Raw genomic sequence first — 19,884 nt, 5'->3', positions numbered from 1 at the left:
TGCCTCCCAAAGTGCTACTGGATTTCAATTTCAACATTCAACACGGCTCGTACACTTAGCACTTCCCAAACAGGCACTGAGATATGTTCTCAGCTTACCAGAAGGACAAAACACATCTTTCATTGCTGTTCACTCACTCAGTGGTGTCTCTTTGTGATGCCACGGACTGCAGCACGCCAGGCTTCCCTGTCCTACACTAACTCCCAAAGTTTGCTTAAACTCACATGAGCCCATTAAGTTGATGATGCCATCCAACCATCTCACCCTCTGTTGCAAGATTTTATGGGGCACTCAGGCACAAACACTATTTTTTCTTTTTCAGATTAACTAAAAGGTAAAAAGTAATTGAAATCTACTCACAAATACGGATTGGGGTAGGCTTTCCGGCTGCTAATACAACTTTAGGATTCTTTTTCTAACTTCTATAAAGCCATCTCTGACTCCACAAGGAAAATTTCCAGGTTTCAAAAACAAATGTCTTCCTGTGTTACATTTTCTACACATGCACACACATAAACACACTTTGCCAAATAAACATATAAATTACTATAGAGGTCAGATCATTTGCTTCTCAGGTTTGTCCATGGGTGGGTACTATGAAAAAAAAATACTGATAAAAGAACTAAAGAACCACAGTCATGATTAGATATTATAAAGACGGCTGAAGTTAGTGAATTCCTAACTGTGCTCTTGTTTTCTTGTATTTATGAGGATCTTCCATCCTTCTTACTTTCTTGAGTTCTTATGGGATTGAAATTTGTTAAGTCTACTCTAAACATATTCCAATAACAAAGTAACACCTATTCTTTCAGTCTCTTTTATAATGCTTATTTTCCAATAATCGAGTTTTTTAGAACACTTGTTTTCTGGGCTCCTTAAAGGTTTTCAAATTGCTTTTGCAAATGAACATAAGCTCCATTCTTGCATCAACATGAACAACAGGGCAAATGATTTTCTAATTATGGCATGTGATATCCTGCATGTCACTCAAGATAAAGGACGTTGCAATCAGGAGTAAATTCGAAACACTTCCTATTGAGATGAGGAAACTGATGCCTAAAGGAACTAAGTGATGTTCCTGAAGTTACTGACAGAGCTGAGAATACAATGAAGAGTTTTAGCATTCTAGATCATGGCTCTTCTGCTATATGATACCCTCATTTATGGTGACATTTTACAGCATATCTTTATTTTTAATCTTTGGGTAATTTGTTTATGAAATTGCATTTCCACCAAGCAAATACTCTTTCCATGTTAGGGCAGAAGTGATGTGCTTTCCATTAAAGTTTTCCTAAAACAGTCAAACCCATCTGAAAAATTTGAAAGTCATCAAAAGACAATACACATTTACCATTAGCATTTCATGAATACCAGAAGGAATATAGAATTGCAATCACCATGCATGATTTCTTATAGATTTTAGTCAATTAATATCATTAATATCATCTACAAACTGGCTTAGCACCCAACCTTACCCATATCAATGACTAAGTCATTAAGGGCCCTGGAGCCACATCTTGTATACTAAAGTCTCATCTGGTAATGGAAATCTTTGAATCTCTATTTCACCATTCCCTAATAAAATAAGTCATTTGTAGAACATTATGCATTAGCCTAATTATTTTTAAAAAATTTGCTTAGTACTTACTTGTGTCAAGTACCCGATTTGCTCCCAAGAATTGAGAAATAGGAGAGTGACTGGGAAAGTGAGGGAATCTACCCCTACTAACATGGATCTCAGGGGAACGCTTGGACTTCTAAGGAAGAACAAGATGCTGTCAAAGGTCAGAGACTTGTGTCTCCTTGTCCCAGCAAAGACTTCAAGTGACATTGGGATACCGAGCCAGGAGTCAGCAGTTGAAAATCAGTAGAATAGTGTTGTGTAACAGGAGAAGGATATCCGAGCAAATGCATAAACAAATGAAGTTGCAATGAGTCTTTCCCCTGCCCCTTGGGGGCAGGCTGGTGGGGCACTGGATCCATGTAAAGGCTCAGAGTGGACAACTAGGGAAAGGAACTTGAATAAGACACTGGTGACTATCCAGCAGCTTAGGGAAGACCACGGAGAGAGACAATCCCCAACAAATCACTGTGGTCACTGAAGTCAGCACGCGCAGTTGTAGTATGGCATTATGGACACGCAGAAGAAGAGCAGAAAATTGTGCCAAGGGGTATGCATTTTCTTATTGGGACTGTAATAAATCACCACACATTTACAGGCCTAAAATAACACCATTTTTTAAAAAATTTTACATTTATGAAGGTTAGATCAGAAAAGGGTTTTATTGTGCTAAAATCAAGGTATTAACATTCTGGAGACTCTATGCATAGCCTGTATCCATGCTTTGGTTTGTCTCCATCATCAAAGTCAGCAACAGCTATTCAAGGCTTTTTCATATCACTCTAATTAAGCTCCTGTACCCCTCTTTCGCTTACAAGGATGCTTGTGGGCCCAAGCAGATAATCCAGAATAAACTCCCCACATCAAGATCCTTAATCTAATCACATCCAATTAAACCGAGCTAAAGCAGTCAATCCTAAAGGAAATCAACCCTGAATATTCATCGGAAGGACTAATGCTGAAGAGCTGACTCATTGGAAAAAATCCTGATGCTGGGAAAGATTGAAGGCAAAAAGAGAAGAGGGTGGCAGAGGATGAGATGGTAGACAGCCTCATTGACTCTGAGGACATGAATATGAGCAGACTCCAGGAGATGGTGAAGGACAGGGAAGCCTGGCGTGCTGCAGTCCATGGGGTCACAAAGAGTCAGACATGACTTAGTTACTGAATAACAACAAAATGTACCTACTTGGTCCCACTGGCCATGTACAGTAACATATTCACATGTTCTAGGGAATTGCCATTTGGACATTTTGGGGGCTAGGGGCATTACACTGGCTACCACGGTGTGAGAGGAGATCGATAACCTCGGAAATTTCACATGAGATGATAATGGTGGAGTCTTGCCAAATGAGTAGACTTCCAGAGGGGTAGTGAATAGGAGGTGAGAAACAGAGGGAAGACGGCGTCCAGGCAGAGACAGCCCTGGAAAAGCAAGTGTCAAAAGTCTTTCATCCATTGCTTCCTTGTTAACTATATAATCTGCCACATAAGGAAACTGCTCTGACATTTCTAGTCATTTTGTTCACTACCAGCATATGCTATCCTTTTGGAGATTTTCACAGATTAATATCCTATTTCCATAACTAGCTAGATACTAAGGTTAAGTAAGCTAGCTGCACTATTCAAATATCCATTCTTTACCCTCTCTTTAAAAACAAATACAATAATATTCTCCTATTTAGATTTCAAATATCTTTTCATCATTCATATGGACTGAATACCATGATTACAAACAGCACTGAAATACATTCCCCCAGAAATCAACAAGGATCTCAATCATCTGGTCCTGTTAATTTACACATACTATTTACAGACTACTCAGACAATATCTATGTATACACCTTTTTATTTACAAAATAATCACCTCCCTCAATGGTCTTCTTTGAAATTCAAACCTTCCACAGTTCCCAACAGATTGGTGCAATTTATTTTCACTTGCTTTTCACCCAAAGAGGATGGGTGAGGAGTATGTGAAAATTAATCAAACATAGAATTAACAGGGAGTCCAGGGGAAAAGATGTGGTAGGTCCATTCAGTTCAGTTCAGGTCAAAGATGATTAACAACAGTCTGTCAACACAATGCTGCCTCTGGGTACCCAACCAAAATCTGGGGACATTCTAGCCAACCCCCTGTACCAGAAGCATATATGTCTGCCAAGGACCACCCTGAAACAGAAACCTCATGGAGTCTGGGAAATATATTCAAAATTGTCTCTACTGAATAACTCAAAACCAGTAACCATGCTCTAGTCCCAAACTGACTGGAGATATCTAAATGGTTCCAGGTTAGGACTGGCTGACTCTTCCCAGGAATGTTCAGCAAGATGTCTGAATCTGAGAGTTACACAGAGTTTACTTATCATTTATGGGTCTCAGATCAATCGAGATAATTGCAAAGTTCCCCTAAGAGAATTAATATTTTGTAGCAGACTTAAATGTGTCTATTCTTAAATATCCCTCAGGTATGAGCAAGCCACAAATTTAACTAAACCTCAAAGGTAATGTGACTAACCTCAAGGGAGGTAAAACACAGTGAAACTGGGGGTGGTGTCCAACTCTTTCCTCTTAACCATTATTTTTCACAGACTGTTGTCTGACTTGGTTGTGTAAAACACTTACTTGATACATATTATCTAAGAATATATTTATGTTGCCTTTCTATAATAACATTTCTATTTCTCTTGTGCTTTTGTCCCCCTAAATATATCCCTACCCTCTTGTGCTATTTCTCTGGATCTTTCCTTGGTGACCTAGCCTAATTTCCAAGGATAGTTGCATTCCCACTTGCTTTTCAGACTTCATATTGCCCTGATTTTTGCAAAGTTTATATTTTTCTATTGTTTTAGTCTTCTCTATGTATTGGGAATTTTGGCACAGTAAAAGTTTCCCTTAAAGAATCAACAATGCCATGAGAATGTATTTAACAAGTCATCTGGAAAAGATTGTAAAATATATCCTATAATCATTTACATCTTGCTATTCATGACAGCGTCCGTGGATATTTGAAGAATTCTAGGCATTAAAGTAGCAACTAATATTTAAATAGTGCCTGTTCTATGCCAAGTGCTGTGAAGAAAGCCAGGGATATAAGTAGGAGAGAAGGGAGTGAGGGACTTAACTGTGTATATGATATGGTTCCTGCCACAAAGAAAAAAGTCCAGAAAGGACAAAGATATGCAAATAGTTATAACACAATGTGATAAGTACTTTAAAAAAACATATGAACCAACTCCTTTGGGAACACAGATAAATGAACAATTAATTAAGCCTGAAGGAGTTCAGAGAAACTCCTGAAATTCAGATAAGAGATCATATTTATGCTGGGCTGTGAACGAAAAGCAAGTCTCCACAAAGGATTTGAAGATATTGAAGAGACAGAGGGAAAGAGGAAAAGTATATAACAACGAGAAAGATCATCACGACCAGGGGTTCATCAAAGTTCATGCCTCAGTTCCTGGCACATGTCCAATTGCAGTAAATATTTTTGAATGAATGATTATGAATGAATACATGTTTGAAGAACTGACTACATCCTTAGCATTCTTTTATGGTTTAAAGTATGGATATTTAGGGGTGGGTAGAGGGCATAATGGTAGCTGATTGCATACTACTCCTGGGGGTAATTAGCTGCAGTTCTTCTTTCATAGTTTCCATGACAGGACATGGAGATGGATATCCTCCAAGAAATGAATAGAGGGCAATGTGAAGGAACTACAACCTTAGCATCCCTCAGCTTAGCACCATAGCTTCTCTCTAGACTAACAGCTCCCAGGCAATGATTTAAGCAGTGGATTTATAGCCAGATAGTTAATAATGAGCTAAACAGGATGGGGTGGGTAGAACAGGCCAGGTAGTCTTAACCACAAATAAAAGTCTTCTGAGAAATGGAGCCTGTCTGGACTGCAGAGAATAATAGAGGAGAACGAAGTCATGGAGGACCTGAGAGCCAGAGACTAGGTCTTTAAGACCTTGGAGAATAAGTAAAAAATATGGGCCTAAGAGGGATCGGAAAATTCAAAGTGATTTAAGTAGGAGTTTAACACAAGTGGTAGCTCGGATGGTAAAGAATCTGCCTGCAATGCAGGAGACCTGAGTTCAATCCCTGGGTCAGGAAGATCCCCTGGAGAAGGGAATGACAACCCACCTCTAGCAGTCTTGCCTGCAGAATTCCATGGACAGATCATGGGGTCGCAAAGAATCTGACTCGGCTGAGCGACTAACAATTTCAGTTAATATGAGAAAGTTTGAGTCCCAAAATTAAAAAAAAAAAATTCTGCTTCAGGAATACCTGTGGATTGGGGAACATTTGTGGGGGTTGTTATCTGAGTAGAGACTGAGACAGGTGCCCTGGTGCTTGTTCAAGGAAGAGGAGAGGGTAGCACGGAGCTGGTGATGGCAGTGGACAAGAACTGGGAAGATTTGAGACAGACCTAGAAGGTAAAATAGAAATTATAAAATACCTACTGCAAATTTAAGTGTTTTCTCTATATTTGTGAAAACATACAAATCCTTTCCACTAGGGTCCTCATTGATTCTTCCCCTTTTCAACAAATATTTACTGAGCATTATGGCCAAGGCACTGAGGACCCAGCTGAAGCCAGAGAATCAAGCTCTCTGATCCACTAGAGCTTATATTTTGGCAGGTAGACAAACAAACAAATAAGTGTGTGGACAGAATAATTTCAGAGAGTGCTGTAAAGAGGAAACTCCTTTAGACCCAGTGGTTAGGAAAGAGTGTTGGGGATGAAAAAACCTGAGGTCACTGGAGGATAAGAAGCCAATCAACAAGAAAAGGACCATATATGCCTCATCCTTGAGTTAGGCTTCCTACCAGTCTCTTTATTATCTCACTGATCTCTCTCTCTTTTTTAAAGATTCAAAAGATTTTTTAAACCTATCTATATTCACAAGAGTTTTGATCTACATATACATTCTCCGTGTCACTGCAATGAAACTACTAGGGCAAGTGATCTTCCATAGCAGGCTCTGTGACCTTCCTCCTAAGAAACAGAAAGAACACATACTAGCCTTAAATAAATATCAAAAGAATAACATAAGTTAAATAATTTTCTATCCTATCACACAATCCTGAATGATAGTTGTTTTTGTTGAAACAGATTCAGGTTTAAAACAGATTGGTTTCATTATCCATTTCTTTAAAAAAAAAACAAACTAAATAACAATTTAGCATACATTTAATTGCTGATTAACATAATGATCTGAACACCTTGAAATTAATAATATTAGAGCTGTTATTTATGGATATATCAGCTGTCTGGAGAACTAGTTCTCCAAAGAGTTATGTATATATATACATACACACACATATATATTCCAATTCTATGAATTTTCAGTAATTTGTTTAGATTTTTTCATTTAACTCTTTATAAAAATTATTCTAGGTTGAAATCTTGACACCATATTGCATATTAGAGGTTCATAATGATTAGAATTCTTATAATTCTGAAATAAACAAAAGATATATACATAAGTAAATCTCTGTACACTTACATCTATCCAGATATATTTTTATATACAGATAAAATATTTTTATTTAGTAAATACCATAGACTATCTTAGAATACAATCATATGGCTTGGGCTACTTCTATTATGTTCTGACTGTAATGTTCATCCTAATTTTCCATGTTCTTGTAAAGAAAGAATCTAAAGCCTTGAGGGAAAAGGAAAACATACAAATGCTATTACGGTACACATTTTTGAGCAGCAGGAAGCCAGTAGTAAGTGTCAGAGATTGATCAGAATTGTGTTCTATATATAAACAATTGCCATCAGGTGTGCCCCGGTACGAGGTCATCTGTGTACCCAAGCAGTAATTTGAGCAATTTAGAATTTCATGCAGCCTAGAGAGGGAATAAATTATTGAAAAGTTTAACTTCAAGTGTAAAATGCATCTTTATGGCAGATTTCTTAAAGAAACGGATTCTGTCCTTTCATATTAAATTAGATTTGTTAGTTGAATCAAAATTTTTAAATAATTTACATACACACACAAAAGTCTATTGCAGTACCATTGGTTTTGCAGAAGTGGGAGATGACCCAAAAGTAAGGAATATATATGCATATATATTTGGTATTTTCTACCCACAACAATTCTTAATTTTTTAAAGAGCTTTTTACTGAAGAGAAGCTGAGTTTAGCCAAACTTGACTATTATTTTTCACATACTTGAAACCAAAGATAATAAATAGAGATACAGCTACTAAGAATATAGGTGTGTGCTTAGCCACAATCATGTCTGACTCACTGTGACTCCATGGACTGTAGCCTACCAGGCTCCTCTGTCCATGGGATTTTTCAGGCAAAAATACTGGAGTGGGTTGCCATTTCCTTCTCCAGGGGATCTTCCCAACTCACAGGATCTTCCCAAGTCTCCTGTGTTGGTAGGTGGATTTTTTACCACTGAGCTACATGGGAAGCCTCAACATTAGATTATTATTTCCAGACTGATCCTCCAAACCATACTTATTTCTTCTAGACTGCTACTCTAAATTTGATCTATTATTGAAAAGAGTTAGGAATACATTCTAGACTCTGGAATCTCAGACTATATTTTCATTAGCTTGGAATTTATGTTAATCAACTGGAACGTTCTTCATGACAGAGGATTCACCCTATGGCAGATTCATGCACATTGTTTTTTTTCTTTTTTTCTATTACATTAGAGTTCTCAAGTTTTAGACTACATGGTCACATTTCCAAACCTCCTTTGATTATGTGGACACAGGACAAAGTTGTGGTTACTGGAATATGAATGGAAGTGATGTGTACCATTCACTGGTTGCACTTCTAAACAGAATGGGTGTGGCCTAAACTGATTCATTCTCACCCACTGGAATGTAGATGCTTTGCCTGGAGCTGTGACAGCCATCTTGAACACAGAGGAAAAATCTTAGAGTTCATATTGGCTCTTGGTTGCTACATGAGAGACTAATGAACTTTTATCTCATTCAAACCACTCTGTTTTGTGATTTATAGATCTAGTCTATAACCTAGTACATACTTCTATGTCATCATCATCCATTTAACTCTAGCAATCTTCCAACTTCAAAAATCTTACTGTTTATAATTCATAAAATGATCACTTTGATTAGGGATTCATTTTAAAGCACTTAACATGAATTTTTAAATTTATTACAATTTTTAAAGACTTATACACCTCAAATGCAAAAAGAATATTCTATTATTTTAAAATTGAATTCTCTAGGCAAGAATACTGGAGTAGGTAGCCATTTCCTTCTCCAGGGGATCTTCCTGCCAGGGATTGAACCCAAGTTCGCCCTCATTGCAGGCAGATTCTTTACCATCTAAGCCACCAGGGAAGACCATGGACAAGCTTAGTTCAGTTTAGTCGCTCAGTCGTGTCCAACTCTTTGTGACCCCATGGACTGCAGCACGCCAGGCCTCCCTGTCCATCACTGACTCCCAGAGTTTATTCAAACTCATGTCCATCAGTCAGTGATGCCATCCAACCATCTCATCCTCTGTCGTCCCCTTCTCCTCCTGCCCCCAATCCCTCCCAGCATCAGGGTCTTTTCCAATGAGTCAACTCTTCACATGAGGTGGCCAAAGTATTGGAGCTTCAGCTTCAGCATCAGTCCTTCCCGTGAACACCCAGGACTGATCTCCTTCAGGATGGACTGGTTGGATCTCCTTGCAGTCCAAGGGACTCTCAAGAGTCTTCTCCAACACCAAGTTCAAAAGCATCAATTCTTCAGCGCTCAGCCTTCTTCATAGTCCAACTCTCACATCCATACATGACCACTGGAAAAACCATAGCCTTGACTAGATGGACCTTTGTTGGCCAAGTAATGTCTCTGCTTTTTAATATGCTATCTAGGTTGGTCATAACTTTCCTTCCAAGGAGTAAGCGTCTTTTAATTTCATGGCTGCAGTCACCATCTGCAGTGATTTTGGAGCCCAGAAAAATCAAGTCAGCCACTGTTTCCACTGTTTCCCCAACTATCTGCCATGAAGTGATGGGACCAGATGCCATGATATTAGTTTTCTGAATGTTGAGCTTTAAGCCAACTTTTTCACTCTCCTCCTTCACTTTCATCAAGAGGCTTTTTAGTTCCTCTTCACTTTCTGCCATAAGGGTGGTATCATCTGCATATTTGAGGTTATTGATATTTCTCCTGGCAATCTTGATTCCAGCTTGTGCTTCTTCCAGCCCAGTGTTTCTCATGATGTACTCTGCATATAAGTTAAATACGCAGGGTGGCAATATACAGCCTTGATGTACTCCTTTTCCTATTTGGAACCAGTCTGTTGTTCCATGTCCAGTTCTAACTGTTGCTTCCTGACCTGCATATGGACATGCTAGAAATACACATATAGCTCATTATATGAATGAAATGTAGCTTTTCAAGATGGTGTTTTGGACTTGTGCTTTGCCAGTCTATCACAGGACAGTTATGAAAGCATCAGTTACGCCTAAGGCTCTTCTAGTTACTACAAGGCCACAACTGAAAGTTAGAACTAATTAGGGAAGGAATAAGACTGAGACAAAAGGGATGTGATCAGGATTCAAATGTACACATAAACAATTCACCTTTGAAAAATGACACAATACAATTTATCGCTTTTGGAAATCAAATTGAGGTCTAGAAAAAACTCACTTCCCTATTTGTTTTTAAAATTGAAAACTCTTATTAGGACAGTGACCACTTTTATTTCATTTAATTCTTTGTTCCTGATGCTTAACACAGAGCTTAGGTCAAAGAAACTTACTAATGTTTGTTGAATGACTGAATTAATATCACTTATTTAAAGTAATATTTGACACTGGAATTCATCCTGTCTCTCTTTGTTCTGCAGATTGGCATCAAAAGAGAATACAAGAGTACAGAAGTATAACACAATATTTTGAAGCTTAAAAAGTGATGCCTAAACTGAATTTGAAAGAATGAATAGAAGGGGAGACGGAAAGAAGATGAAACTGTGGATGAAACAGGTTGGAAAAATCAACCAAGCACAGGATAAGAACCAGCAGGGACCATACTAGTTGACCCCAGGAAGATGCAGAATCTTCAAAGTTAAGTAAAAGATAATCTAATGACCCCACAATTCCACTCTTAGGTATACACCCCTCCCCCCAAAATTGAAGACAATTATTTAAACAAATATATGTACATGTTTGTTTATAGCAACAGTATTCAGAATAGCTCAAAGGTGAAAAAAAAAAAAAAATCCCAAATGGCCTTGAATGGATGAATAGATCAAATCATGGTATAAACATGATGTATATTTCATATATATAAATATATATGTTTACATATATAAATATAAATAAATAAACAAAAATAATAAAATAAATAAAAATATATATATATAATGGAATACTTAGGCAAACAGAAGAATACAGTACTGATATGCACTACAGCAAGGATTAAACTTGAAAACATAACGTTAAGTGAAGCCAGACACAAAGGGTCATATGTTGTATGATCCACTTACAAGGAAGCTTCAGAACAATCAGTCCATAGGAAAGTAAAGCACTCTCCTAGTGACCAGGGTTTTCAGAGAATGGAGAGAAACTGCTTAATAGGTAAAGGGTTTTACTTTGGTAACACTTGAAACTAGAGAGGCACAGTGGTTGCATGCCATCGTGACTGTACTGAATGCCACTCAATTGTTCATTTTAACATGGTGAATGCTACATTAGGTGAATTTCTTTTCAAAAAATCCTTTCAAAATAACCTATAATACCTTATGACTTAGAGTTTCAGCAATCTCTTTTGAATAATTTTTTCATCAGCATCACAGCAATTCTACCATTGTGCCTGTATCTTATTTATGTTTCCTGAGTACATTTAGGTTCCAGTTATGATAATCAGTTCAAGTCTAGGCTCAGATGGCAAAGAGTCTGCCTGCAATGTGCAAGACCCAGGTTCGATCCCTGGGTCAGGCAGATCCCCTGGAGAAGGAAATGGTAACCCACTCCAGTACTCTTGCCTGGAAAATCCCATGGATGGAGGAGCCTGACAGGCTACAGTCCATGGGGTGGCAAAGAGTTGGACACAATTGAGTGACTTTACTTTCACTTTTCACTTTCTTTAAAACATTACTTTCCCTTAAAGTATAACATTGAAAAAAGAAAAAAAAAAAAAAACCCAGTACTTTTAGTAGGAGGTAGCTGAATAAGATAGAGCTAATAAACACGTTTAGTCCATCTCCTGGAGACCCTGTCGGGGGATGGCATAGCCAGGAGCCAACAGAGGCCTGAGCAGGGCTGCTGCAAGTTAGGTGCCGCCCCCTCCTCTGATCAGAGCGCCTGTTCTCCCCTGAACCATGCAGGGGACCGTGTCCTCCCCACCTGGACTCCTACAAAGGTGTCCTCTCGCTGTTACGCACAGAGAGGAATTGGAAGATCCTGCTCACTCTCAAAGAAAGGGGCAGCTCATGAATTTTCATCACAGGCTCACATGCAGATCGGGGTCAAGGGGAGTTAGGCTGAGTGTTGGAGGCAGTCTCAACACCTTCCACTCCCCGAGGGGGAAAGTCGGCAAAGGGGGCATTTGTAAGTTTCACATTTTCGGTAAAGCTGTCAAAATGAATTAAGCATAGTGGGAAAAGGGAAGCAATGTTTGTGAGGTGAAGCTTAAAACTAAACAACTCTATGTGCCATTAACACGATTATGCAATTATGAACAGTTTTACCAAATAATAATACTATGCATGGGAAAAGGTATATTGGTTATTAAAGACATTGTGTATATAAATTATCTCTGAGTCACTTGTGACTGAAAAGAGTGATAGCTGGTGAGGTGCTCTGCCCAGGGTACAAAAGATCCCGTGTATACTGATCAAATTATGCAGATAATCACTTCATGAGAGTGATTTGCAGAGTTCACACTGCAAATATAATAACAGTAACAGCAATGATTATACTATGATATGTCAAAGGCTTTAACCTCATAAAGTTACGTTACACAAACATCCTTTTCTAGTATAATATGGGGTTAAGCACACAGACACTGTAACCATAGTTTGTGTCCCCATCTGAGTTCCAAACTTACTTAATCTCTGTGTATCAACTTTCTCACCTGTAAAATGGGAATAGCAATTCTAGGTATTTCATAGGGCTCTTGTGAAGATTAAATGAGTTGTGGCATCAATCATTTGGATGGTACCTGGCACGCAGTGAGTACCATGTAAGGAGTAGTCGTTATTCCTTGGGTTTCTCAGGTGGCGCCAGAGGTAAAGAACCCACCTGCCAATGCAGGTAGACATAAGAGACGTGGGTTCGATCCTTGGGTCGGGAAGATCCCCTGGAAGAGGAAATGACGACCCACTCCAGTATTCTTGCCTGGAGAATCCCATGGACAGAGGAGCCTGGCGGGCTATAGTCCATGGGGTTGCAAAGAATCAAACATGACTAAAGCAACTTAGCACACATGTAGACATTATTTCTTAACAGAAGTCCCATCAATGAATTTGTAAAACGTTGCTCGGCAGAAAAACAAATCAAATTAAGTGTGGGAAGTTGTGAGACACCAGGAGTTCCCGCATCTGTCCTTCGGCCTGCATGGTCACTGTCGTGCTAAACTCACTGCTTTTGTGGTGCCCGTGATATGACCCAAGCATCCTCATGCCTCACTGATAAATTGCACCAGGCAGCATACAAGCAAAGTGATAAAGTAGTCATTTGAGATGAAAAGGGCACTGACCAAAAGAACTCCCAGAAAAGCAGAATTCCCCCACGGTTTCGATGAGGCGTAGTTTTTTCAATTGCAGATGTCATTTCCACAAACTTTCATTTTGGCATCTGGCACATGCATGCTATTTGAAAGCAATACTGCCCATGTGCCGGCTGTTACCGTGACAATCTTGGGGACTGCTTCACACAAATTAGGTGAGAACTTATCTTTATGAAAGAATGTCTGTCACTGACAATTACGGTGATGCCCCGCCAGTGCCTACAGTGCGAATTCGGAACGTCAACATGCATTTCTCAAGTTTTATGATTCAAAGAGGAAACATCAGGCTTGAATGGGAGAAAAAAAAAAAAAAAGCTCAGTCTTCCAACTGCCACACTTATGCTCCCATTAAAAATGGCGGGGCCTGGACTCCATTAGTTAGCAGAAGTCACATTTGGATAAAGAGGTGAACAAGCCACAATCCACTGCCATAAAATGGGTCACTGCTTTAATGAAAGAAGGCCTTGTTCTTAATGTATTTGGATCCCAAATCAAATTATGTCGTATTAGAGACCTTTTGGTGGCGGGGGGGATTTAACAGTCTTTTCTGTTGCTTCGGAAAGGCCTGCTTTTGTGCTGAGCTGTTCAACTGAATTTCTTTGTTAGGAAGATAACCAGGACATTTAGGCTCACCGACCAGCTTTCTGAAAACTTTTCTATGGAATATTTTAGCATACATAAGCAGCCTTAAAATGTGTGCTTTAGGGTTTTGAGTTGAAAATAAAAGCCAAAACCCAGAGTGATAATTAGTTTATTGTTATTCATGGTGACAACATTTTTTTTTTTTTAATGAGTTTCCTAAAAGCTTGATAGGAACCTTGGCCTTTGGAATTTGAGGTTAATATTTTTAAGTCATAGCCCTGGTAAGAAATATTTTAAACAAAAATCATCAAGCATCCCATTATATTTGGCATCCCTCTTGTGATTTGTTATACAATTTTTTAAAGCTCTAATGTGACATATGTAATATACCTAATAAATGTTTACTTACTATAAAACTAAGATGATATGTGCAAAAGTAACTTGGAAGGCATTATGAATTTTAATATTAATTTTAATGTTCATGAATGCAACCCTGTGAAGTATGAAGTGAAAGTGTTAGCCCCTCAATCGTGTCTGATTCTTTTTGCAACCTCATCGACTGTATCCCGCCAGGCTCCTGTGTCCATGCAATTCTACAAGCAAGAATACCAGAGTGGGGTTGCCATTCCCTTCTCCAGGAGATATCCCGACCCAGGATCAAACCCAGATCTCCCATATTGTAGCCAGATTCTTTACCATCTGAGCCACTAAGGAAGTCCTGTAAAACTCTAACTCAGTAGATTAGAAGAGCATCCAGGTGGAAATTATGATCACTGCTTCAGATCTAGTATAAAATTTAAATGTGCTTCTGCCTTATTTTCTCTCTCTTTCTGGTTCTGGTGAATGTGATGATTTGTTCTGTGAGCTCAGATAAGTCATTCTTTTTCCTCTGCCGGCCCCCAGTTCTCAGCAAGTATTATGACCACGCCAATAGCTTGCTTCATGGCAGGTACAAGATAAAACAATTTCCTCAGTTACCATCAAAGGCTGCCTGCAGGGTATGGGATAACAGCAGAAGCCTTATCCTAGGATCATTTTGCCAATTCTGCTTCCACTCAGGCAGGAAAAACCAAGCTAGGAGAAACTAAGAGCAACTAATTGTTATTGAGCACTTGGTATACGCTGTGTTTGGCTTGTATTATTTCATCCAATCCTTGCACAATTAGCAATTCCACTTGACTTCCACAGTGAAATCAGGCTAGACTACAGCTATCAAAGGCTGATATTTATTGAGTACTTACTATGTATTAAGTGTGTTACTTGCATTATCTCATTTGATCTTCACACCAGCCTTGAGATCTTAGAGTCAGAGATTATTATAGTTCACTGTGAATTACTGGGAGACCATAGTCACTTGTATTTGCTTTCCGACCTCTTATAAATCTGGTTCACACTGGGTTGCAACTTGAAAATGAGATGATTATGGAGAAGGAAACAAAAAAGAAATAAACTAAGGAGGAAAGAGAAGAAAGAAGGAGGAAAAACGATTAATTGATTGGCCAACTAGGTGGGAGGACTCAGACTTCATTTCCCTTAGTTCTCATTGTAACTTTCAAGGTAGAGATGTTTATTTTGCCCACATTTAAAACGAGAACACTGAGGCTTGCCAGGGTTAAACAATCCTGGCAAGTCAACAGGACCTGTGGGTAAGCTGTCAAACACTGGGGCCCCATGTTCAAATCCTCAAGTTCACGTGCCCGGCAGACCCATGCGGCCATTGCCCTAGGACTGTGCAAACAAGCTGAGCCTCAGACCAACCCAGAAGACAGGGGCATGGCTGGCTCGTCAAGACCCAGGGCTGGAGCGGAGCAACAGGGAGATGAACCTTTCCACGTAGACACGACTCTTGTCTAGCGGGACACAGCATTCCTGGGAGCGGGTGGCTGCTCGGCACACAACAATTTACTGTGTGAAAATCCAACCATTGGCTTTGCTTAGGTTTCTGACCAGCTCCGTCTTCTAGGACTAAGAGATGGCGAACACTGTGTTGACTCTTATGCATGGTGTAATTGCAGTCTCCTTTGTCTCTATCTGTGTTGTTTATTTTAATATTGCTATTCTTATACATATCTTAACACTTAAGATGCCTCTCTCTTCCTTTAAGGAACAGAGGGAGTGGTCAGTGAAACGCAATGAGAATCACAGAATATGAATATATCATACTGTCTTTGGCTATTTATAGTTCAAATGCTTCCCCTGGACTTTGAGCATCTCAAGGGCAGGAACTTATTTCATGTATTGATGAATCCCCAGGACTCTTCACAGGGCCTGGTTGATCCTGTAAGTGCTTGCTGGATTATCTATATAATTAATACTACTCAGATTTAACACAAACACGGCATATGAAAAGACAGAATAGCTATTTGAGCAAGAGTTGAGATAAGCTAGAAAAAATACAGTGTCTTCAGATATTTTGGTTCATGCCCACTTTCTCTACCACTGCTTCTAATGTTTTAAACTCTCAGAGGGTGACCTTTGTGTTAGATTTGTCCTTGACACATTGGCATTGGGTACGCTAGGGGCTAGCATGGCTCACTGAAAACTTTATTCCATGATTTGAAGGCCAACTTGTTAGTCATTTAAAATAGGGCATCAATTTTTATTCTACACCCAAATCATAAAAGATTGCTTAACTTTGAGCAAGCGTATCATGCTGCCTACATAATCATCTCAGAAGATTTAAAGCACCTAGGAAGCTGATAAATTGTTTTTAAAGTTAAGCAAAGATATGGTCTAATGTAGGTTGAATCGATTCGGTTAAAACAACCACCATGAAATACTTATAAAGGTGATTGCTTTCTGCCCCTAAAGCCCTGCAAAGCTGCCCTTAGGCGTAGGTTAAAATTAGAAATTGTTAAAAGTAAGCAGTATGTTTATGAAGGGTAAGGAATATTTGAAAGCAAGATTTAAATATTTTAAAAATATGTCTGATGCAAAATAAAAGATTTCACTATCTCTTTAGAGTTACTGAGGCGCAAGATAAGACTAGGAAAGTTCACCCGGCCATGTACATTTTACTGCAAACATGTCATTTTAGACATCTTTCAAAATGTATTTGGAATATGGAAAGCAATCCTACTGAGGTATTGTTTGGCATAGCTCATTGACATGTTTATGTTTGTAAAGTCAATCAGATGAAGACAACTATGAAGTTTTTGTTTATTTTTTTTCTTCCTCATTTGTGTGAATGGAGGCTAATTTTTTTTTCTTTTCTCTTTTTTTTTTTTTTTTACTGAAAATAGCAATAAAAGAAATGTGTGATTCTTTTGGCATATTATTTTATCCTTAATTTTTTTTTAAAGAGCTAAATTTGGACAATTATTTAGGGTATCATGTTCAAGAAGACTAGAATAAATGGCCAATGCATTATAATATAAATACATTAATCCATATTTCAGAGTCTGGTTTCCAAGACTAGGGGTACACTCGAATGCCCTGAACTTTCAGGAAGTCAAGAACTACTATAATCTCAGGTATATCTTCCAAAACAATGGCAAGAAATACAGCTCTCCACTGTGAAGAAAGCTGAGCGCCGAAGAATTGATGCTTTTGAACTGTGGTGTTGGAGAAGACTCTTGAGAGTCCCTTGGACTGCAAGGAGATCCAACCAGTCCATCCTAAAGGAGACCAGTCCTGGGTGTTCATTGGAAGGACTGATGCTGAAGCTGAAACTCAAATAATTTGGCCATCTGATGCGAAGAGTTGACTCATTGGAAAAGACCCTGATGCTGGGAGGGATTGGGGGCAGGAGGAGAAGGGGACGACAGAGGATGAGATGGCTGGATGGCACCACCGACTCAATGGATGGCATCACCAACTGGATGGACATAAATTTGAGTAAACTCTGGGAGTTGGTGATGGACAGGGAGGCCTGGTGTGCTGCAATTCATGGGGTCGCAAAGAGTCAGACACGACTGAGTGACTGAACTTAACTGAACCCCTAGAATTGTTATAAGTATCCAATAGGGCTTTCTCAGGTGGCACAGTGGTAAAGAACTTGCCTTCAAATGCAGGAGAAGTATGTTCAATGCCTGGGTCGGGCAGATCCCCTGGAGAAGGGAATGGCAACCCACTCCAGTATTCTTGCCTGGAGAATCCCATGGACAGAGGAGCTGGGAGGGCTACAGTCCACGGGGTCACAGAAGAATCAGACACAGTTTAGTGACTAAACCAAGAACAAAGCATAAACAGCATATATAAAAACACTTCAAAAAAATGTTCCATAGATAAATACCATTTAATAATAATGTAACAATTATAATTATAAATTAAAACAAGTTATCATCTTAGAAATTCTTCTCCATTTATCATATTCTCATTCTCTATACTGTGGGAAGAGAAGAGCATGACTGAAATGACATTTTTAGAAAACTGTACTGAACTTAAACATATCTTATACTCTTGCTTGTGGCAGAAATGGGTTTATGTTATGCTTATCAAAAGCAGGCTTTCCTTGGAAATTAGAATCTCCAAGAAATCGATTTTTACAATAGCCATAAATCTTAGTGAAGATATAAATTTAATATAGGGTACAAAAGAAAGGATGAATATTTGAATCATTATGCAGGAGAACTGGGAGAAGATTCCAGCATAAAACAATGTGAAATGGAGACCTGTCTCCAGGCACTAAAGTGTCCTATCAAAGTACAGTTTATGAAAGTTTCCCAAAGTTCTCTTTCCTGACTTTCTTAAACATCTTCTGATATATCAATTCCAGCAATATTTTGGCAGTCTAAAATTACACCATTCTGACCTTGACATTAGTATTCAACAGCACTGAAGGAAGAATGACAGCTTCTCCATCCTAGTGGGTGATCTTGCAAGCTTTTACCTTCATGACTATGGAGTTTCTGTCAAGTGTGCTTCCAGCCGAATGATCACATTCTTTTGAATTATGAAGTGGCTGCAAACTGTGCTAATTGGGTCCACACTGATGTCACTGATAAGGATTAAACAGCCTTGATGGTCTTAAAGTCACAAATAAATACCATCTTGTTACACATGTATATTCCACTTAGCCTCATCCATAACTAAGGCCATGCAGAACAGAACTGCTTTATTTAATTAAAATCGTCATTAAAGACATTAAGATGAATTAGAGGCAAATCATAAAGAGATGAATGGAATAGCTGAGAGCGACTATAATGAATGGTTACATATCATGATTATTTTTTTCATTATTGATGAAGGGTGAACAATATGCTTGGGAGTGCGGAAAAGAGTGAATAAGGTTTCATCTTTGCCCAAAAGAACCGAGCTATAAATGCCAACAGAACAAAAAGCGTCTGTCCAATCACAGAAGCCATAAGAGACGATGGCCTGAACTAATGTAACTGGTTCCTCTGTTGCATTACAAAGATTTTTTTTTTTCTGTATTTAAAGATCTTTAAGCAGTAAGCTCCCAAAAGGCAGGGGAAGGACTAGAAGAGTCTGTGACTATGGCCTTTGTAGAGTACAGTGGCGATGGTACTCTGGGCGCTCACTACTTTCTATCTGATAGCCAGTGGGAATTTGCTGTATGGTGCAAGGAACTCAAAGCCAGTGTTCTATGACAATCTGGGCGGGGGGAGGGTTAGGGAGGGAGTTGGGAGGAAGGTTCTAGAACAGGGGGACATATGTATACCTATGGCTGGTCCATGTTGATGCACAGCAGAAATCACCACAATATTGTAAAGTAATTGTCCTCCAATTAAAAAAAAATAAAATCAAGTGTTATCTGATGTAAACGTAACAGTCAGTGTGAAATTCTAGGGGACTATAATGAACTTCTATATACAGTTCAGAGATCTTTAATCACAACACTATACTCATACTTTAAATGGGTGGAATGTAAATAAAATAGCTAAAATTGATAAATTATTGATAAGGTGCTAAGTCATTGAAAATCAAAATGTAATAAATTATTATATGGACAGAGGAGCTACAGTCCATGGGGTTGCAAAGAGGCAGATATGCC

Source organism: Cervus canadensis, chromosome 31 (genome assembly GCF_019320065.1).
Source record: "Cervus canadensis isolate Bull #8, Minnesota chromosome 31, ASM1932006v1, whole genome shotgun sequence".
Taxonomy (NCBI): domain Eukaryota; kingdom Metazoa; phylum Chordata; class Mammalia; order Artiodactyla; family Cervidae; genus Cervus; species Cervus canadensis.
Note: the sequence above shows the minus strand (reverse complement) of the source record.